Consider the following 23,777-nt stretch of genomic DNA (forward strand, 5'->3'; position numbering starts at 1 on the left):
CAACCCTTCTCTGCATCGCGTGGGAACTCGGATTCTTAAAGGATGAATCATTTCACCTTTTCCTTGTTGTAGTGTCTAAGAATAGGAGTCAAAACAGAAAGTGGTTATTATAAGTTTTGCCCTGAGACCAATTAAGACCTTGGCCTCAGGGCTTAATATTTATTCTTCTGTATTCCCTTAGTGGTTTCAGATGCAGTGTTGTTTGAAGGTCATATAAGCGGGTTAGGATCCCATCCGCTTAAAGAGAACCGAGCAGTTTTCTGCTGGGTGTTAAGGGGGAAGGCATTGGGAGGAGAAGACAGCTTGAGAAGCTGCCTGCCTCCCCATCTCCCCATCTTCCCTCCCCTACAATCAACTCCCCATCGCTTTGACTGTAAGGACAAAGACTGAGTTTGGCTAAGCTTTGCAAACCTCGGCCACGTTTGAGGACAGCTCCCTTTTCCTTTTGGACACTTAAGGGAGGAATTATAGTTTTGAATATTTACTCTGAGAATACTGCCAAGTTTTCTAGTTTTGATTACTTTTTTCCCTTTCGATTCTTAATTTTACTTAAAATCAAATTGGGAAGAAATTGAAAAACAGACAAAATTGATGGAAATAGAAACATTTATGTTTTTTTAAATGGCTATTTTTTTCACTTAGTACGTGGAATAATTGCTGCTATGCTTCTGCTCGCGGGGAAGCAGAACCTTTTTAGTTAGAACTCAAGTATCAGGTGCTTAATGAAGTTCTTTTGTGATTTCAATTAAATGCTGAAACTTTAAAAGGAAACTTTGGTTAGAGTTTGACTCTTGAAAACAACATAAGGTTTGAAAGTCAAGCTGTTAATTTCAAATCAATTTTAATTATTCCTTCAAGGAGATTTAGGGAGAATAATCTTTCCTTTTAAAACCACGTCGTCAACAATAGCAAGCTTTCTGGTTTTACTGAAATCCACATAGCATAAATGTAAATTGCGGTTCTTGTCCCATGGAGGGTGAGACCCGTTTGAGGATGTAGCTCTGTGCTGCTTCAGGACCTTGCACTGATGGCCTGTGAAACATTGTGATTTCCTCTACAGAACTGCCATTTTATCATCTCCTGAATTAGGGAATTATTTTGATATGTCAATTCAGGACTTGCTTTTAGAGATCTTTTGATGTTTTCTTCTGAGGAATTTTCAGTTCTCTAAGCATATTTTCAAGGACAAAGTTGCTGATAGAGCTCCTTACCATTCATATGTCTCATATGATATTTGGGATGTACTTATAATAGAAAATTATTCTTTGTCTATCTGAAATGAAAATTTAATGGGCATCCTGTATTTTACCTGGCAACATTGCTCATGTAACTGCTGCTTAAGAACATGAGAACTGCCACCAGCAAAGGAACTCCTAGGAGTAGAGAGGGTGAGGTGCCCAATCCTATATGAAAGGTTCAGTGTCCTGAGAAGTTTCCAAATGGAAACTTGCCTGGACTATCTGGCAACTACTGCTCGCGGGCAACGGGACTAGTTGGGGCAGCAAAAGCTTTCATCTGATAGTTCTGTCTCAGTTGAGCTCTTTCTTTCATTCTCAGGTTTTGGGCCAATGAGCTTAATGAGGACACTGCATTATAGATTTGTAAGGAACTATGGAGACTGTCTATGCCAGTCCCTGATTTCCAGCTGAGGTGTAGAGAACCAGAGACGTGAAGGTCACCCAGAAAATGGTAGACTCACTAAGACCTGAACACATATTTGTGACTAGTGATCTTTCATCACACTGTAATGTTAGGAGGATGAATAAATAGGTAAAGTCAGGTGACTGCACAGTAGAAGAGAAAATACTATGGAATAGAATCTTAACCCACACTGGCTGAGTACCCTTGGGCTAGTTCAGTGACCTGTGTCTTCATCTGCAAATGGAGACAGTTAATGTTCTCTCCTCGAGATGTTGTGAAGATTATATGAAATTGTGGGCTCTTCATTGTGAACTGGTTTCCCACTATTTGGAAGGCCCCTAATGCATATTAGTTGAAGGGAAAGAGGAAGTATCAATGGAAATTGTAATTCTTTAGCTTAAGAAAGAGCAGGCCAAAAGATAAACTTGTAGTCATCTTTAAACATAGAGTGGTTTGAAAGCATATGAATTAGGAAACGACTAAAGCTGGGGCATGCATATTGAAGCACAAAGTTTCACTTAGAATCTCATGACTATGGGGCTGGTAAACACTGGCATAGATTACATATGGAAGTTATAGAAAATTCCATATTCTGTCTTTAAAATATATAGATTTCTATGCCTGGGGTGAGTTAGAAGAGATTCTGAAGGAAGTGCATTAAAAGACTTCAGAAAGTCCTTTTCAACCTTAAGAGAATAATCATCTTAAATATCTTACCAATTAACTCTGCGTCATAGTTATCATGGTTTGCCAGAAGAAATAAACTTCTCTGCCCTAGTAAAACATAACTTATATATAAACAGAAAACTCAAGTGCACAAATGTTTAACTTTATTATGCAAATTAGAGAACCAGCGAAATACTCAAAACCTAAAAATGGTGGTCCTTTTAAAGCTGGAGATTATTAGGACCAGAGGGGCAAGGCTCTCTGTTTTTATACTTTTGTCAGTAATGTTTTTCTCGTAGCAGTCACACTCAGCTTCTTTCTTCACAGTGTTGGTGGTTTCAGTTCTGTACCTCTTGTCAGATCCTGGCCCCCAGACTCCAAAGTGTCCCAGGGCCAGGTAGAGGGATTGTGGTCAACTAGGGGTTATGCTCTGCAACCAGTGCTCCTGTCCACCTTATTGCAATAGGAAAATAGAGGTTTCAGTTTGGTAGAGTTTAATATTTTTCTCAGAAGATAGACATCTGGATTTTTGTATGACATCTTCTGTTATTTAATATTGGTTACTAATTTAAAAACAAACCTTGTTTGGGCCAGACAAAATTCTTGGGATGGCTGAATCTGGCCAGAATTCTTGGCTGCCATTTTTTGACTTTTGAGACTCATGCAAATGGTGCACATGTCCATATTATGTATAAGGCTTTTACGGTTCTGTAAAGGAAATATGAAAGTTTTACTTTGATGAAATGTGGGAAGAATAGTAAGTACCTGGCATATTGCAGAAATTTTATTTAATATTTAATAAACACTTATAGTGTTTATATCTGCCGGGTACTAGTCTGTATATGCTAAAGACATTAACATTTAACTTATTTAATAAATGCTTTTTGAGAGAGTAATATGACTTATGAAATAATATGGTTGAATATGGCATGAAATAATTGGTTGTCAATCATTAGGAAGATTTGTAAGAAAACGCTAAATATAAAACCTTCAGAAATGTGTATGAACAAAAGTATTGTTAGTTAACTATTATAGAAAAAATTTAAAAATATTCCTAGTTCTAGCTTCAGGATTCTGTTTAATGTGATTCCTACATTATCCTTGGCATCTAGTGTACCATCTGGCACACAGTAGGTATAGGAAAATATTGAATTCACACTTGTTTAAGAATTTACCTTATGAAAGTATATGTTTGAAATGTTAAGGTGAAATCTTATACTCTGCCCTTTATACAATGAGGATTTCATTCCTGGTTAGTGGGGCCTGGAAGGTGGGATTGGAAGAAAGGCATGTCAGAAAAGCATTGAAAATAAGTATTCTTGACCTCTCACTGAATGATTGTTTTAGCTTCCTTAGATGACTTTCACTTACTTAGTTTTATGTGGTCCAAAAATAAGGGGCGGAAAAAACCCCCTTGAAATACGCTTAAACTAGCCTTGCAAATAAATGCTAGACTTTTATCTGCCCACAAAATTTTTTACAAGTCTCCCATGACCCCAGGAGGTACATGGGTAATAAAATCAGTAAAAGCAACATTTTTCTTACTTACCCAACATCAGTCATTGCTTGCCTAGTGGCCATTTTCTGTGCTTATTTAACATCTGTTAAGTGTTTTAATGTGGAAACATCTTTTTTTCTCTTTCTTAGCCTCATAATCACTTATTCAGTTACAGGTGGAAAATAAAAAAAAAATTTTTTAAAAATCTGAAAGTCGATGTAGCAATTCTAATAATAGCCCAAGATAATTTGGAAAAATGAAGCCCTTTTAGTTTGATCTTTTGAGAATTTTTCTAAAGATGACTGCCGTTGTTTTGCTATAGTGGCTTCCAAGATGTGCCGTGTCTGGACAGCCTCCTTTTCTTAAAATAAAATTTTGTAGCTCTATTTCATGTAAACAAGATAAAGAGACTATATTATTAGAGCATGAAATGGGAGGCGTTGCCGCTTTTGAAAAACGAGTCATCTCAGTTGAGAAATAACTTTTTTCCCGCTAAGCGGGATTTGAGTGATGGAGGTTGCCTATGGTGAATGCAGGTTACCTTCGTCTTGGGTATCGCGTAAGCTTGGTTCTACATCAGGTTGTAGAGTGATCAGACCCAAATTAACAAACAACCCTGTATTTCCAAACCATTTACAAGGTTTATCTTCAGAATGGTTTCCAAGGGTGGCAGTTTATGTTCTGTTTAAGGTTTTTGGTTTGCTACTCTTTGAACGCTGAAGATGTTAAACGTGATGCTTCTGTACCTCTTACTATTTTGTGTGATGCCCCATGTATAGAACGGCATGAAAAGCCAGTCGCATAGCCTGCAGGTATTTGCACATTGAAGGCACATGTGCTTTTTCATTTGATTAGCTGCTGGGGATGGCATTGGCAGAATCTGTTATCATTTACGGCTTTGTGCCTTTTCTTTCTAGACTAGATTGTGGTTTTACTCAAGATGTGACCCTCATGTTGATTGCACTGAATGAAATATGATATATTCGCTGTTTCTGATTTTTTTCACTCAACGTCTGTGCCATCCTATTTCAAGTAGTGTTCCCACCTTCTTATGATTTTCTTTCCCTTCATTTGCCTTACACTTGACTTTGTGGGAATCCAGATACAGCAAGGTACTCCCATTCTGATCGCAGTATTTCCTAGCATTATTGAAACTGGAGGGCTGTCATGCACTTACAAATGAATTTGGATTTCCTCCCAGTAAACTTGTTGTAGCATTTAATATTCATGACCTGTAGTACTTTAAAACTTTGAACAGCTGCCAACACTGCTAACCAGATAATACCACAAATAAAGGCGAGGTTCAAAAATATTTTACAATTCAAAAAGTCAAAGATTAATAAGGTATTTTATTCCTGTAGGTTGGCTTCTTTGCTCAGTTGATTTAAGCTGATTCTGTATTCTAGCTGCAATTTAGGTTCAAGTTGAGTAATTTGAATTTGGGTAGCCTCGCAAGCTTCTGTAATGCTTGCATTGAAGTGTTAATACTTGGAACAGCGGTCTATTCACAAATTATCATTTAAAAAAAATTCATCTTTGTGCAAGGCACTGTATTAGGTGAAGTGGAAATTTAAAGATGAATCGACGAAATTCTACCCTTAAGGACATTTTAGAGTAGTAGGAAGTTGAAAATAGTGGGGGTTAAATACAGAAGTGAAATTCAAGCTGGAAAGTGGGGAGGGCTGGAATGGAGGCCCTGGGAGTCCTAGGGCAGTTGAAAGAAGGGGAGGGTACTTTCAGCTGAGGGGATCAGGAAGCGCCTTCTGGAGCAGAGAGATTTGAGCAGGGCCCCAAAGGAGAGTTTGCATATAGGCATTTATAATCGGAGAGGCAAGGAGAAGTGGAGGGTAGAGCATGTGCACTGCACAGAGAGAAACTCATAGGAAGGTACTGGAGATCTTTTTGGCAGGTACATAGCGTGCATGAATTTACAGAGGAAGATGAGTCCAGAAAGGTAGACTGAGACAGCTAGTGTGTGCAATGATGTAGGGGCCTTTTAAGATATGTTGTGGCCCCAACAATGTTGGGAGACCATGCATGGTTTTTAAATGTGCTTGAGCTTTGACTTGTCCAAGGGAGAAGCCTGGGAACGTGCACACGAGCTCCATCTTGCCACTTGGGGGGACTTTCTTCTCTGTCCTTCCCCTAACCTCAGGGAGGATCCCTTTGGTGATGAGTCTAAGAATCAGACTCAGGAGTGGAGGTTGCATCTCATTCAGGGAATGTGTCTCCTATTAGTGTTTATATCATTCTTTAGCATTTAAAAAAAAGGTTATTTTCTGAAGACCCGTATTATTTTACTTTTTACTCAGTAATATCTGGCATATTTTTATACACTCCTAATGAGAAAAACAGGGAGCCCTTCAGGGCTTTCTCCTGTGTCCGTTCTTCCAGCATTGCGGAACAGTGTTCAAATATTACTGTGAATGGCCGCAAGGACAAAATCCCCTTTGTTTTGGCCTCCTTCATACAGGAAGACAGAAAAATTTTTAAAAAGGGTCCTTTTTATGGTACAGAATAAAATACTCTATCAGCACTGAATTTCAACCAGTTAACTCAGTATACCATCAGTGAAAATGACACACAAATTGGACCTTGTGATGAATAAATAATGAGTCTCATTGAAATCATCTATGCTGTTCTCATAACACCGTCTGGCATGTGTATTACGTCACTCTGCTCGATTTTTGATAACCTGCTTCCTCAGAGGATTCAGATTGACTGACAGGGATCTCATGACGATCAGGTTACTCATATTCAACTTGGTAGTGTCAGTTTCACAGACAGTGATATGGTTTGCACAAATTCGAAATCCATTGTCATTGCCTAGAAGTCAGATTCCTAAGTGCCTGGAACAATGGAAATGCTAATTTAGTGTTGATTTCTCAAATGAAATTTAAGCTAGGAAAGCCAGATTCCTGGAGTGCATCAGAGATTCCCTAAAAGGCATGAACAGGGTGGGAGATGGCATAGATAAAAGTGAAAATTCAATCAAATTCATTGATAGCTCAAATATTTGTGAAATGTGATTCCATGGTAAGGTTGCATAGTGTGATAAGTTTTGTAGTTTTCCATCCAGTTTCATACCTATTGATCACAGTATTCCTTTCTTCAAAAAGGATAATAAGAAATCAAAAGGGAAGAACTCAATCTTCTAAGGCCAAAATCTGCAAGGATTTGGTGCCAGGAAGGTCGGTGTGCCCTTCTCCCTGGGCTTGTCTACAACTCTGCAGCCCCCAGATGGCTCCTGCATGCTCTGTTGGTCTGATTATAACTCTTGCATCAAGTGAAATAGCATGAATTCAGAATTTAATACATGTTTCCTCAGTAATTATGGCCTTGATTAGTGAAGTCAGTATTTCCGTTCCAGAGGACACTTTCTTTCTCCACATGTTTATTTATTTAATTTTAGGAAATCAAATAAAATGCAGAGATCATAATACTTCTCTTTAATATGACAGGGGCATCTGCAGTACCTGCGTTTTGGTATGTGGTTATCATTTTGCTTGTAATTAATCTAAGATTCAAGGAAAATAGGGACAGCACGAGAAAAATGAAGGACATCTAAAAACAGATAAATAACTGTTAGTTTTTAATAGGCAAAGGGATGGAAAATATATCTCGAATTTCCATTAAAACTACATGCCAAGTACATTTAATAGAGTCCTTGATCATATACAATATCAATTGTATTTAAAAATAATTAAATTTTGTGTATTTAAAACCCAAAAACAAAGGAAAAAAAAGTTAATATTTTGGTTTTGTGAATTTTGAGTTGTTATAACTGTTTGCAGTACCAACCCAGCCTTTTGAGGGCATTATCTTAGTTTTTAAGGTATAAACACTGAGTCCCCGCCCCCTATGAAAGGGTTTATGTGTGAGCATGTGTGTGTGGTGTGTTCCATCAGAATGAACTGCATGAATGCGTGCTTATATAACATAGTCAGATTATACCAAGGTTATACGTGAATGAGTTGATTGTATTTCCATAACTTTTATGAAATAGAAAACTCTAAATTACATAGAATTTTTCCTTCTCCCGATTTGAAGATTCACGCAAAAATTTGCCAGTTTACATAATGTTCCATTGAGCGTAGTTTCTTTTTTCTTAAGGTCTCATGATGGAAAGTGATAAAAAGTTAAGTATCTCTAATACTGTGAAAACAACTGCTGTTTACTTTGAGTAACCGTTTGGTGTTTGGCTAATCTTCTCATGCACAGTTGCAAGCAAGGCTATCGTGGAAGGGCCATAGGCGTGGAGCCTGCACGTTTAGCTTTAAATAGCCATGTTTGTGCCCTCAGTGGGTCTCGACTCCTAGAGAAGCTGTGTACAGCAGTGCCATGTCTTTTGCACCATCCTCTCATCTTCCAGTGCTGTATCAGATAATGCTGTTGCTATTCATAGGATTGTCATGGTCAATTTTTTTGGAAGTAGATGGCCAGGTCCTTCTTCCTAGTCTGTTTAGTCTGGAAGCTCCGCTGAACGCTGTCCACCATGGGTAACTCTGTTGGTATTTGAAATCCGATGGCATAGCTTTCAGCATCACAGCAACATGCAGCTGCCACAGTATGACAACCGACAGACGGGTGGTGTGGTTCCCTGACCGGGAAATGAACCCGGATGGCCGCGGTGAGAGCTCTGAATCTTAACCGCTAGACCACCAGGGGTGGCTAAATTGCCGTGACCTTGGATAAATTACTAAACATTGTGAACATCAGTTACATGGTCTGTAAAGTAGGAATATAATATTTGCCTTGCAGGGTTGTTGTTAGGTCTGAATATAGTAAATGTACACTCTTCAGCCAAATTCCTTTCCTCCAGTAGATATCGTCGTGGTCGTCATCATTCTCCTGCGTTACCACAGCGTTTCAATAGCCCGAGCCGTTTGTCTGTCATTTTACAGAACACTCAGTTAGCACTGCGAGGCTTTTCAAGGGCATGTGGGGGTGAGATGTTAATCAACAGGAAATGTTTGCTGTCCTGTTCACCAAGGCTGACAATTTAAAGAATATTGAGAAAAAATCTTTTTCAAGGATTATTCTTCTGAACAACACGATTTGATAATTTACCTTTGGTTTAATTGATTGGAAAAAAGTGTATGTAAGTCATTCCTTGATTTTTCTCCATTGCTGATATCTAGCCATCATCTCGTAGTTTTATAGCCTGATTGTTTCCCCTTTGGGCTCAGGATGGTGCTGTTGCTTATATATCTGAAAGTGGAGGGGAGCTGGTTTTCCTGTTCTCTGCCCACCACCCTGTTTCCTATATATTTCCTTTTAGCAAGGTTTATAGTAAAGAAGATTAGTCCAGTAGCTGCAACAGCTTGCGGCATTCGAGTCTTATTCTTTGGAGAAAGAGGAAGCGCTGTGCCACCCAAAGGTGAATGTTAATCTCTTTCCCCTCCAATTTTCCCCCGACCTGGTAGGCAATACTGTTGCAGCTGATTCCAGAATCTCTGTTATCACAAACCTCTTCAGGGAAACATCGAGGCTGGTTTACGTTGTTGTTCAAAGGTTTAGTTTTTTTATTTCCCCACCTCCTAGAGAGAGAATAGAAGACAAAAAGTTTTGTTAAAAGTAATGCTATTTTCTGGTTGCCACCAATTTTCTCAAATATTTTGGATCCCTTAATCCCATTCAGGCCAAATTATTTGTACAGAAACCTAAATCCTAGCAACCTTGGCCTGCTGAGACAAGTCTACAGGTAAAATTGGTTTTGATTTCAGAAAATCCAGTATTTAAAAATCTGATTTAATTGACTCGATGCAGGGAGTGGGTGGGGCATGGCGACTGTTTAAAGATTTAGGATCATCCTGGGTTTCCTTTGAATATTCCAAACTGGGATGATCGTCAGCTTCTCATGGGGAAGAAACAGAGGTTGTAGCACAAATCTGGAAGCTACTAATAAGAATCTTGTGGTCGGCTTACTTTTTGTTTGTTTCTGAGGTGTGGAGAGGGAGCTGTTGGAGAGGTTGCAGGAGAGAAACTACTTTTTAAAAGCTCTCCCTAGGATTTTGATGACTAGCTAGGTTTGGGACCCGTTGATGTACGTTCAGAATCTGATACCTCCATACAATATTAAACAGTATAAAGTTTTTATAGAAACACAAGATTTTGTGGCTGGTGACGGATATTAGAAACGATCTATCTATTTACATGCTACCCCCTCTCTGTTGACCGAATTTGAGGCCCAAGAAGTTAGGCACAGGGAGAGCGGAGAGTAGAGCCACCACAGTATGCCAGGCTTCCTCCTCCAGGTCTGATGCTTTCATCACTGCACCCACTGCTTCTCTGCCTTTGATTTATAAGAACTTGTTACTATGGAAATAATTTTCTGTTTGCCAGTTAAGACCAGAGACTAGGAATGGACCGCCACATACCCAACCCTCAAATTCATCGTTAAGATTCTGCCCTTCTTACTTCACCCGAGGTTCTTGTTTGCTATGTTACTAATTCCAGGGTACCTCTTGAAATTGAGTGAGTGGTTTTTGTTTCCCTCCTTCCAGGCCCCTCCTTTTCCTGTGCTTGCCCCGCCCAAACTATCTTCAGTTAGAGGTTTAATATTTGCATATTGTCATCCTAGGGCTCCAGCTGGATTTAAGGCCACATCCAAATGGAATATTGGCTTTTGTAGCTGCCAGAAGCTTAACACAAAGAGACTAAAATCACAGTGTGTTTTTCTTCCTAATTTGATTAATTTCCTTGAAATAGATTTTCCCTCAATGGAGGGATCTTCTCTGCTGATGCTGAGCCTGCTATTGGTCTAGAAGTGGTGAATTAATCGATGCTGGGGTAGCTTCCTTCGCCACCCTCCTCCAGCTCTCCAAGGCACCACTGCACAAACTGGGGAGCAAGGAGATTTTTAGACATTAGCGGTAGACACATCAGCTGGGTGTGTAGTCATTCACCCTGTTACTTGTAACTCTAGGAATGTGGTGGGATTTTTAAAAATGCCGCCATTAGTGTGTTAAAGATGTTTAAGGTTTCATTTGACCACACAATATGACTTTAATTTCTCACCGTTGGGTGAATATTTGAATGGGTAACATCCCTCAGGTCAAAAGTGACAATGATTCCCCAAATGAACATATTTCTGAGGTAAAATAGCAAGAAAGGAGAAAATGTAGAGGTGCCAATTGAAAAATGGGCCGGCTGAGCGAGCAAAGGGCTGAATTTACGTTGTCAGAGCGGCAGCCTAAAATTTGTGGTCCTTGGACAGGATAATTTGTAGTCTTTGATTCTCCTGCACTCTGCAGTATAATCTTCTCCATGGCCGTGCCGACTTCCATGTTGTTCAAAGAGGAAGAGAAGTAACCTATTTGAATTCATTAGCCTTCATTTGCATACACACAGAGCTCGCGGTAATAATGATAACAGCCACCATTTATCAAGACTTACTCTGTGCCAGCAAAGTGTCTTCTGTGTAGTTTTTTGTTCCATTCTATGAGAGTGGGTATCATTAACCTTATTTACAGATAAGGAAACTGAGGTTTATAGATGTGGAATAATTCACCCGAGGATTCACAGATAGTACATAGTGGAGAAGGGATCTCATTCCAAACATCTGACTCCAAAGCTCGTGGTCTTCCTATTATTGAGTTTTTGTACAACTTTAGCTAAAAGGAAAGATCCAAATAGTATTGTGAAGGACACAACCATCCTCTCATATTACTTGGCTTTGGGGCCAATGCTATTTACCTACAATAGCGTTAACTACAGATAATCTGTCCTTCCACATGCAATAGCTAGTTTTATGGGGGCTAAAAATACAAAGATGGGTAATATCCTAGCCCCTAGGAAGTAAAAGACATGTGTACAATAATTCTGTCACTCTGGACTAAGTGCTAATAGAATTTGATATAAAGTGCTGGAGAGGCACAAGTGTCCAGCAAATTAATTTAGCCTGGTTAGAGAAGAGTTTGAGAGAGTGACAGAAAAATTGTGGCATCTGAAAAGCTTAGCTCATCCAGGATTTTTTTTGTTTTATTTTGTTTTTAATTTTTTAAAGTTTATTTTTTACTTCGAAACCATTTCGTGCTTGTGCACTTCATTTGGGTTCAGAGTCAACTTCCATTTTTTTCCCCCTCAGTGTCTGTCACGTGACAAGAAATTTGCTAGCTCCTTTCTTCTTTTTTCTTTTTTCTTTTTTTCCTTTTTCTCCCCAAATCCCCCCAGTAGATAGTTGTATATTTTTAGCTGTGGGTCCTTCTAGTTGTGGCATGTGGGACGCCGCCTCAACGTGGCCTGACGAGCGGTGCCATGTCCGCGCCCAGGATGGGAACCAGTGAAACCCTGGGCTGCCAAAGCAGAGCGCACGAACTTAACCACTCGGCCGTGGGGCTGGCCCCCCTATTTTTTCATTTTTTAATGAATATGTACTGAGTGTCTTCTAGGTACGAGGCACAGTTCTAGATGTTGAAGATAAAGTAGTGAAGAAAACAGACGAAACTCCTATCTAATGGAATTTATATTTGTTTTCTAACTGAACTGTCACAGTAGCTCTGTGGGGTCATTATTTGTACCCCATTTTACAAGAGGTTAGTGAACTCCCCTGAATCGATCAGCACGCAAGAGAAAGGATTTCAAAGCAGTGCTAGTTCTAAATCTGGGGCAGATCCTTGTCTCTCAGTTGAGTGCCTTGAAGTAAAACATGGTCTGATTATTTATTTAAGGTATTAGATGAATAGTAGGGGTGTGTGTGTGTGTAGTTGGTTTGGAAACCTTCTTGAGACCAAGGACTGGGTGCGCTTTTTCTTTTGCATCCCCCTTTCCCAACAGGAGAACAGGCATTGAGATCTTGGTATTTCGAGCTTGACTATCAACATCACATTGGCCTGGAGGGGGATATCATGTCTACCATGACCTTGCCCTACACTGGACAAATGTAAAAGACAGGCATTGTACATATATCCTTTGAGGTTGGGCTTAGATTTGTTTCTTAAGCTGCTATCAGCTTCCTCTCCCTCCTCTGAAATGCATGGTGTTTCTCAAAAGCTTGCAAAAAAGAATTAATCTGGAGTCAGTTCACATTCAAGCATTTGGTTCAGCTCTGAATTTAATATTGCTGCATCATTGCTAATCAACTATATTCACTTATTTATGTGTCCTCCACAGGCAGTGCATTCCTAATGGCTTCATAAGGAATAGGATGAGTCTATGCAACAGAAGTTGCTTTATAATTCAGACAAAAATTCCTTCTCCTGCAAATTTCATTAAAAGATGAAAGGCTTAGACTAACTAGCAGTGTTGTGATGCCAGGGAGCGCCTGTGTGTATTAGTGGGTCCTGCACCGCATAGGATGTCAAGTCTTGTTTGATGTGGATTGTAAAGACTGTTTTTGGAATCTGAGCTTTCTTCTATTTAGACAAAAATTGGCTACAAGGGCTATAGGTTTCTTGATTTAATACCCAAAAACCTTGGAGCCAGATGTGATTCTGATTTTTAAAAAGTCATTCAAAGTATAGGGTGCATAAACTCTGTATTATTTAACAGTCCTAACACGGCAGCATTTCGTAGGAAGAAACTTTTACTATTTCTAAAGGGAAATATGAATATTTACGGTAAATGGAATAAATAAAGACTATAAATAGTCTCATGTCAGTTGAGGTCAGGCTTTTTTGTTATTTTTTAACAGTTTTAATAAGATATAATTCACGTATAAAATTGACTCATTTAAAATGTACAGTTTATTGATTTTGAGTGTGTGGACCAAGTTTATGGGACTATCACTGTAATCTTAATTCCATAGTTTGAAATTAAGGATAAGGGACTTTGGACCTGTAGTTACCATTTTTCAAGGATGTAGGTTTTTCTTTTTTTTTTTTTTCCCCCACTTTTCAAGTTTAACAAGATCTGTAGAGGAAAATTTTGACCTCACACCTTATGGGTCAGTAAACCTGGCTAAAGGCTTGCTGCGCCCCCTGCATGTTTTCACTGGAGTCTTTCCTCTGCTCGCCGCGCCTGTTACTGTTGAACAAATTGGTAGTGGAGCTGGGTAATCAGGGTATCTTCTTTGGGGTTATATTTAGGTCAGAAGGCTTGGATCCTTATTTTGTTTTTTTCACAACTATGATAAATTGTAGGCCCCTACATAAATGTGATTTTTCTGGAGTAGGAATCTGACATCAGTATTTGATTGCTTTCTTGGCTGTGTGTTGGGCACATGCAGCCCTTGGTTCTTGAATGAGTAACCGTGGTTTACAGTGTAAATAGGAATCTGGTACATCTTATTCTTTCCCATGTATTTGCTTCTCAGTGTTGTCTTACACATGCCGAAGTAATTAGGTTGCATTTAAATACATAGAATTGACTTGTTTTTAGCTTTCACCAGGAGTTTTATCAATGTCTAAAGGTGCTTATAAAATCTAGGATAAACCCAACTGTTGTTCTGTTACCTTTTTGAGAAAAGGAGACATATTTTTAGACATCATAAACATATTTAAAGAAGGCACTGAATTTGGAATATTTCTTCATCCCTTTCAGGAAATGACCATCCTAAAATATGCCCCAGCTTATTTCCTAAAGGCAAATTCACTTCTGAACAATTTTTAAAAAGCAATATCATAAAGTTAATTATGGAGAATGATTCTGCAAAAATGTAATATGCGATTGAGACGTTTGCTGGTTTACACCAGATTTATATAAAGGTTGTTTGAACCTATACCTTTGCGTCCAGCTGGTAGCCTTTTTCTGGGTTAATTGCACAAGAGCCTCTGAAAAATGTTAGACACTGAGAGAAGTTGTGATTTCAGAGAGAAAGGGAACACGCTGTGAAAAGTATGACCATGTAGCATAATGACATAAACCCTGCAGTTCTAATCAGGAGGCCTGGGTTCTCACACAGTGTCTGCTGCTACCTAGTTGTGTAATTGTGGACAAGTCATTTTAACCTCTCCAGGGGTTACCTTCCTAATGTGGGAGTTTCTGGGGATGCTTCAAGAACCAAATTTTATCATACAATTGTAGATCATAAGTTTTAAAAATAATTATATTGCTATTTTTTTTGGTAAAACCATAACTTTCTTTAAAATAATCTGGTTGGAAAGATGGGTTTATTTTGCGGATATTAAGTTCTTCATTTATTCCCAGGAACAAAAGATTAGATCCCAAAGTACTTAAAATATTGTTTTTTGAGGACCAGGTATTTACTGCAAACTGAAGTGGGCTGTATGTTTTGTTTCATCTTTCAGAAGAAACAATTTGTATTAAAATATCTCCATATCTCCCTTTTATCATGGTGGTTTGAAGTTATCTTTTTCATTATCTTTTAAACTTAAATACAGTTAACGCTTGATTTTCTGAAATGGATTCTCTCAGACGTCAGTCACACTTTCAAATTTTAATTTCCTATTCTAGTCTACATAATTGTTTCATTATGTCATTTTACATTAGCTGCGCTATCATTTTAGGCATATAATTAGAAATTGACTTTGATCCTTTTCTTTATGCCAGAAAAATAGCATGTTTTCCTTAAATACTAAAATGAATTTGCCATTCTCTATAGGGAAATTTAGAAAAAAGGAAAAACTAAAAGAAATAATATTATTGAGTGTCAAACAGCGATCTGGATGAGAACTCACCATACTTTATCCTGTATTTCAGAGGTCAGCAAACATTCAGTGTAAAGAGCCAGAGAGTAAATGTTTTCTGCTTTGCAGGCCATGTGGGTGCCATGACAACTATTCAGCCCTGTTGGCCTACTGCAAACAAATAGGTGTAGTTTTGTTCTAGTAAAATTTTATCTAAAAAACGGGCGGGCACCAGATTTGGCCAACAGGCTGTGGTTGCTGACTCCATCTGGTAACTTACTTGATACACTCATGTGTTAACTTCTAGAGACTCTCCAAAGAGATTAAGTGTAGGACAATATATTTATAGTAGTATGAATCACTCAATTTCATACAAATTGCACGCACTTTACAGAAGGCTTTCACATTCATTTTTATTTTTATCTGGATCTTTAATTCTTCTGTCAAGAGGATATCAATCTTCCTCTTTTACAGTTGAGGAAACCTGGGATGGTGTAATTTGCTAGAGTGACCCTGAAATCAGAAGATTTTACTCTGTTTTCCTGCTCTGTGCTTTATCAGAGTATAGTGAGCTCACTGAGCAGGTATTTCTTTGTGTTAGTAGGATCTCCTTTACCCTAGAATTTTGAGAGTAAATTCAAGTCCCAATTTAGCACTATGACCATTCTCTGGATACCAATTTCATTCAAAATAATCATACAAAGTAAACTTTGGTAACAATTCCCCCCTAAAGGAAGCCCAAGTAAGCAGAAGGTGGTTTCCAAGAATAACCAGCTCTAGAAGTTCACAGCAGCTGTAAAAATATATCTTCAGTTGAAATTTAGTTTGTAATGTAAGGGTACTTGAATTTTTCATTTTCTTTATCTTCATGATTTTTTTGCAAATTACTTAGAAATATTTGAAGATATTTGTTTATTACTCTTGATACAAAGACCAAACACTTTTATCATGAAGGAGAGCTGTCACTGGAAAAAATTTGAGAAGTAAATACCAGTTTAATAACATTTTTTTTCTTGGCCAGAGTTGTTGTTGGTGGTGGTAGGGGATGGTGGTATGTTTCTTATTGTGTTTACCTGTTGAGTAGATATAAAGTCATTGGCTTTGGCTTTTTTTTTTTTTTTTACTGTGATCAATGCATTGGTGGTTTGACAATGTTATATTTACTGTGTTATAGCTGTCATCCTGTCTCTTTGAAAATGAGCCATTTCATTCTGCCTGAATGAGGAGCACTTAGGGCAATCAACAGCATTAGAATTATTGGTTCAGAATTTTGAAAATCCCAGAGAACTAAATCTGCAAAGATCATTGTGAATTTGGTGCCTTTTTTTCAAACTCATCCAGCCAAAAACTCAAATCCTGAATGTTCTTTAAATACATTCTAGTAAATATTGTTTAATTGTTCTCTTTGAGTGCAAGTTTATATTTGGCCCTTTTCAAACTTTTTTCAGATTCTTTTGCAATGATTTTTAATACTGTCTTCCCTTTCTTAATTAGGCAGCTGGTTGTATGAGAAAATATAGTGCCTGTTTCTTTCTCTCCCCAAAGTCCCCCAGTACATAGTTATATATCCTAGTTATACGTCTTTCTAGTTCTTCTATGTGGGATGCCGCCTCAGCGTGGCTTGATGAGTGGTCTTAGGTCTGTACCCAGGATCTGAACTGGCGAACCCCGGGTCACCAAAGCAGAGCACGTGAACTCAAACACTATGCCACTAGGCTGGCCCCTGCCTTTTTCTTTAATAGTGACATGACCTGAGAATTCTGGTTTTATTTCTTTGTACCTCAGTACATCTCAAATCTAGGGTTTTTTGAAGATCAAAAGCATGAATATGTAGAAATTTCTGAGTGCCTAGAACAGTAAATACTGAATGTGAGCTGTTTTATTTTTATCTGTTTTAAGATGTCACGTTCTCTGCAAATTGGCTGATTTTAGGATATATGCCATAAAGATCAAGTTTGGTTATTTCTGTTATTATTTTCTTTAGAAGTGAAGAGTTCATTAGAGAATTGTAATAAATGTGAATACACTGATACTATTGTGTAACGTTGCAAGGATATTAGTCCATTTTTATATTCATCACTTGTTCAGTTTTGTTATTCACTCCAACACTAAACTAGGAAGTAACTGTATTTTTAACAGGAATATTTAGGAATGAGATTAAAAATAGCTTCCTCCCTAGGACCAACCACAGTCTCCAGTCACTGGGAAATATGCAATTACATAGAAGTTTCTCAAATCCCACAATAGCATCCTTTTGAAGGATCTGACATTGCTGTTTCAAGACTATCCTATCCCTCAGATCTGTAACCTCTTACATGTGTCTAGTGCTATATTGTTTACAAATCTTCCTAATGCCTCAGATCACCTGCTAAAGAGCTCAGGAAGTGAAGTGGGTATTTTAAGGCTCTTCATATAGCACTGAGGATGCCCAGAGTTCTTACATAATTTGATTACTGTCATCTTGTTCAGGAGAACTTGCGAGTCTAATGATTGAAAGTCTGGTCTTCCTGACTCCTTTTCTCTTTCCTTCCTCTCTCTTTGTCTCTCCCTCTCCTTTCTTTCTTTGCTTCCTTAGGACACTGTATTCTTCGCCTATTCATCATTGATTAAAAATAGCCCTAAGGATTAAGAACTTGACCTGACTTTGTAGTTCAGGTATATTTAAAATACATTCATAACTTTTTCTACAGTAAGGGACAGGCCTTAATTACTACAGAGCTTTAAATGTTTTACTATTTGTTTTTTTTAAAGATTGGCACCTGAGCTAACATCTGTTGCCAATCTTTTTTTTTTTTTTCCTTTTTCTTCTTCTCCCTAGAGCCCCCCAGTACATAGTTGTATATTTTAGTTGTGGGTCCTTCTAGTTATGGCATGAGGGATACCGCCTCAGCATGGCCTGATGAGTGGTGCCATGTCCGCGCCCAGGATCCGAACCAGGGAAACCCCAGGCCCCCAAAGTGGAGCGCGCGAACTCAACCACTCAGCCACAGTCCGGCCCCTGCTTTACCATTGTTTTAACTCCCAAATCAATACAGTACTCACCAGGGGAAAAAAATCAAATTGTTAAAGGAAACTATGAACACTGGCATAAAATATCCAAGTCAAAGAAATGAGCAATGCAGTATCACCTAGCCATGTAGACGTCAAAAAACCCCAGGATGACGAACCCTCTCTTTATATTGTCCTATATAGGTGCATAGACTAGAGAGATCAAATTGGACTATTTGATCTTTATATCAAGATTCTGGTGTATCTAAAATTGCCCTCAAATACTGACCACCAACTTCCTGTAGACTGCTGTCTTGGTTCATTGTTCTTTTGTTCATTCATTCAGGTATGTGCTCAATCACTCATGTCCTCATTCATCCATCTGATATTGAGTGCCTGCTCTGTGTTGGGTGCTGGTCTAGTTGCTGTGGATAGTATACTTCAGTGAACAAAATAGACAAGTCCCTGCCATCTAGGAGCCTTGTATTTGTGTGGGAGCAATGAGACTCATTTCTGAAGAGTGAGATAGTCATTAAGATTATTTATGCTTAGTGTCAGTTTGGGCCTTAACAACTTCAGACTTGACCTTTTACGATATATATCTTTCACATATGGTGCAAGTGATAAAACTGGAAAGCTTTAAGAAGGCAGGGATTACTATAACCTGGAGAAATGGGCAAGTCTGGTGGAAGAACTGGAATTTAAGCTGGAGGTGAGGGAGGACGTTTTCAGATAGTGGCAACATTAGGTTGTTGGATGCAATTTGGTTTTTACCTAGAATAATGAGGAGACCGATACTGGTAAGGGAATTCTGAAATTTCAAACATCAAAGATATTCCTTGGGGATTCTGAAGTTTACATAGTAAAGATGGGCCAAAGTTTTGACAGCTTTGAGTACTAGGCCAAGGATATTGGAATCTAATGATTCATGCTTTAGAGAAATACTATAGATTCTTGCTGAAGAGTAGTAATTAAACATATAATCAGAGGGATAAAGTACTATGCCATGAACACAAAGAAAAAATTGCTTGTCTTGACCACAACCAAATAGTTCTCTGTCCTTGGGGAGCAGGTTTAAGCTCTATGGACATCTGTTTTCTCACTGCAAAATAAACATTGAAGAGATGCTCTCCAAAGTCCTGGGGTTTTACAAATATAGATTTCTAATCTCTCCATCTTTTCTAGTATTTACCCATCTGTGACTTCATGTGGTTTTCCTGTAGAAGTGAATGGTCTTTTTATGTCAGATATCACTGAGGTTGGAGAGGGTGAGAGGAGAGTGAGCATCCTGGCTGGACCTGGAGATGGTGGTTGCGAAGTGGGTCCTGTGTGGTTTAGGGTGGTGTGGGTGCCTAGCACCCTGGACTTATAAAGGACATGGCTTTGAGTCCTAGTTCTTCTGCCTATTAGCTGTGGGATTCTGGGCTACATATTTCACCTCTGTGAGTTCTCCCTGCCCTTTTAGAAAATACTAATTTACAAAGTTTATAAACATAAGGTTTTAGAAACAATTACTTGAGATAATATATGGAAAAATATTCTGTAAAATGTTTAATAAACATTTATAATTAGTGTTGCTGCTCCTAATAAATGATTTCCCCCACATTCCATAGTGAAATATGATGACAGAATAGAATGTTTTTTTTCCAGGCATTGCTGTCTTCACTAGATGCCAGGACCTCATCTGGGAGGTATAAAATGACTTAACAGGTGTTCGAATTCATTAGGCAATTATACACAATTCTCTCTTTCCACATAATATCTGGTCTCTCATGGAAAAATATAATGGAGCTTAATTTGTACTCACTTTAGCATATCATCTGGATGACCTGCATTTGCTTAGATTGTTGAAGGAACAAGATATGTGGGTTGATTTGAGATATGGTGCAGAATAGAACAGAAATGGATTTATTAGGAAATATGATCCTCGCTGTAAAATTTCTGCTGTGTTTCATTTAGGAGTTGTTATGGAACCTGTTTAAGAATGGAATTTCCTGATATGACTTAAAAGGGAATATTTGAGTTACAGAGGCTAAATAAAGACTCTAGCGCATCCTGTAATTTTTATTATTTTCTGGTGATCAAAATTTATAGCACAGTGTTAAGATTTTTCATCTTTTGGTTTATTAATGTTTGACTTGCCCATAGCGTGGGTTGTATGAATTTTCTGCATGTCTAGGCATTGCTGGTGTTCACTGCTGTATTGAAGGTGCCTAACAGGGAACAGCATGAGGGGACAGGGGCGACCAGTGCATTTGAACAGGGGCATGCTAAGTAGCAAGCAAGAAGCCAGAGCCTTCTAGTCAGGTATTTGAACCAACCCTTTCCACTTCTCCTTCGCTTAGTCTAGATTTCCTAAATGCCCGTCCTGCACCTGGAAAACACTTCTTGCTTGTCTCCCAGCAGGGTTCTCGGGGCCAGGAGCCAGTCAAACAATGATTGACACTTTAGTCAGAGACCGTCCACTAAACCCCAACTGTTAAAGCAGACAGAATTCCCATTAGACGAATGCTTTTTGGACCTAATCCAATGATAATAATCCATTAAAACAAGTTGTCTAATCTTACAAGTTAACTTGAAAAGAGAAGTGGATGCGGGTTGAATCATAAAATGTTTGCACGTGTAAGTTCAATTTATTTAATTTTAAATAATTAGGGCATGGCAATGATTAGTGCTAATTGGAGCTGTGTCAGGCTGAAAGAATTATCCAAATATGTTTTGAAGACTCATGAGGGATTTTTGTGGGAAATCTATTTAACTCTAGAGGGGTTTTTTTTATTGATAATGCTAGAAATCAAAGATGCACATCTTAATGAAAAAAATACCAGATTTTAACCCAGTCTGAAATAACTTGAAATATAATAGTTTAATGATCACTATAAAGACTGGACATGCTTAAAAAGGAAAATTAATAAGGAGAGTTTTAATGGCCCTCAAAATAGATATTTAATATATATAGAATTCTTTTTTTTAACTAATTTGAAATAGGATCAAACTTTTGGGTTGTATTGGAGTCTTATTCAAGTAGAGGACAAACACTGCAATGATTATACGAGTTACACAGTTTTCAAGTTCCTTTATATTTCGAAATCGTCTTTTGAAGTTGCCTGCAAACTTTCTGAACACCTCAATTCCCATATATAATCTTTAAAAGTTCGTATATGATTAAAATTTAATTTCAAATGTCATGTTAGAAGAGAAGAAGAAAGAAATTAGGTAGATTAGATTTACACAAAGATTTCATCTGTTTAGATTGGTAGCCACCACCATTAGGGTCCAGAAATTGCATTTTGCCAAGTTGCTTCTGGCAGGAAGACATTCTTGGACAGGCTATCAGAACAGAACCTGAACTGAAAAACTTTTTAGTATTTTTGTTTGTTCCCAAACATCTGGCTCATGGCCACTTGGCAGCTGTATCAATCATTTCTGTTTCTGCATAACAGGAAATATGCAACTTGTTTCTTATTCATAAAGTAAGTATAATTTGAGGATCACTCTTTGGATGATTAATTCCAGCTAATAAAAGCATGCATTTAAGAAATGTTTATTTGATGGTACAGATATATTAATTGGTGCTCTTAAAAAAGTTACCCCATTTGTTTATAATAAATATTGGCATCTAGATTTGCTCTTCTACTTTTCAAAAAGAAATTCACTTTCAGAATAATAAGATGTGTAGGTGTGAAAGATGACTCTTCATGAAAACTCGAATTGTATTTTTTGTCTTTTCCCATATCATCCATCCTTAGACTCAGTTTTTGTTTTTAATGTGTTTTCAAATAACTAGCCTTCGGTTACTGTTGGCATCACTCTGCTGCTGCTCCTTACATCTCTTCCTATATTAAAGGGAACAAATCAAATGGTCCGCCCCACAAAGATTTGCAAGTTGAGTTGTTTTTTCTGTAATAGATTCTAGTAACCAAAACTCCCTTTACTACTCTGATGTACTTGAAAATTTGGCACGGTCGTACATTTGTGCTGCTTTCTTTTAGGCAGGAGTGACGGGGAGGATAGGTGATGACCCCTTGTGCTTGCTCAGTAAACCCAGACTGCTCAGCTGATCGTGTGAGGATTCCAGTCCTGTCTGATTCTGCTCTGAATGACTAATAATTATAATGCCTAAGTAACATGCCACAGGGTTGTCTGGGAATTTCTGAATAGTTGTAATCACCAAGTATTGAAAGAAGAATTATAAAATTGATGGATGTTTTCCCAAGTGAAAATTCTCTTTCAAAAACTCTGATTACTCTGCCTCAGTTTCCCAATCAAAAAACCCATATGTTATTTTATAAATCAGTGTGGCATTTTGAGAATAAAGGCAAAATCTACGAGAAACAGATAGATAAAGGGCTACATTTTTATCTGTGAGAAAAAGTAATCATTTGTCGATTTTGACATGGAATATACTCTTTATGTTTAGCAGAAGACAAGTATAGTTATAGTGTGGGAGCATAGTTCCATTTATGAACACTAAGTGTTGAAATTATGCTTATTAATGAACACCTACCTATAAGGTATGTATATTAAGTTTTATTTGTATATATAAAATGTTCTTTTTCTTATTGGTGTCTTTTGTATCTTCAAAGGCAAACTTCCCACACTCATTAAATAGCTGTCTATTATGATATCTTTGAGAGAAGACGGCTGTATCTTGGCCTCCCCACTGAGTGAAGTCTCATTATAATTTGTCTCTTTATGTTTCCAAAATGCTGGGCTCACATGCTTAACTCATTAATGAGACTGGAACGCATCTCATAATGGCTGATTTGTCGCACTAAAGCCACACAGAGTTAAAAGAATGTTGCAGTTTAATCCATTGGCGCAGGAAATGCATTTGCAATGCAGTTGCCCACTTGAGGAGAGATCGATGGAAAAGAGTTCCTTTTCCGAATTCAATTAATTTTGAGCTCTTTTATTTCAATTTCTCCCCCTTTGAGGTGTATTCTTAAAGTACAGGGAAAGAAGTTTAATAAAAACCAAAAGTGTTTTGATACTCAAAGAGAGGTGTCTTCTTTTGTTTAAAGCATTTTTTGTTTCTTAGGTCACAAAGGATATTTTCTTCACATATTTTCTTCATAAAGCCTGGATTGTTTCGTGGCTAACCTGATTTGACCATAGCGGGCTGCCTGGTGGGAAGTGTTAAACCTCTTATTTTAAGCTAAACAAGATTACTCTGAAGGCTGGCATTCAGGGGCTTGCTTTTTAGTGTAATGGGTTAGGGGCTGTGCGCACCCCTTGCAGTTCCAGTAATTGAACTCTTTGGGTACTTCAGTTTCTAATAGTTAGCTCTAGAAGGAGCTTGCCATGGGTACGCAAGAAATTGCTAACGGCTTGATTTCCCCATGTTAGCTTAATGAGGAAGAATGGATCACCATGCCAACAAAAACACCATAGCAATGGGTTTAGAAGCATCTTTCCTTGATACTTGCTTCTCATTTGGGGGTTTATAGTGTTCT

General features: G+C 38.0%; 1 protein-coding gene across 5 annotated transcripts in view; it reads left to right on the forward strand.

Annotated features, from left to right (window-relative positions):
• Window positions 1–23,777, forward strand: part of TMTC2 (transmembrane O-mannosyltransferase targeting cadherins 2) — a 393,090-nt gene that overhangs the window by 156,096 nt on the left and 213,217 nt on the right. The window lies entirely within an intron of this gene.

The sequence above is a fragment of the Equus caballus genome, chromosome 28 (genome assembly GCF_041296265.1).
Source record: "Equus caballus isolate H_3958 breed thoroughbred chromosome 28, TB-T2T, whole genome shotgun sequence".
Classification (NCBI taxonomy): domain Eukaryota; kingdom Metazoa; phylum Chordata; class Mammalia; order Perissodactyla; family Equidae; genus Equus; species Equus caballus.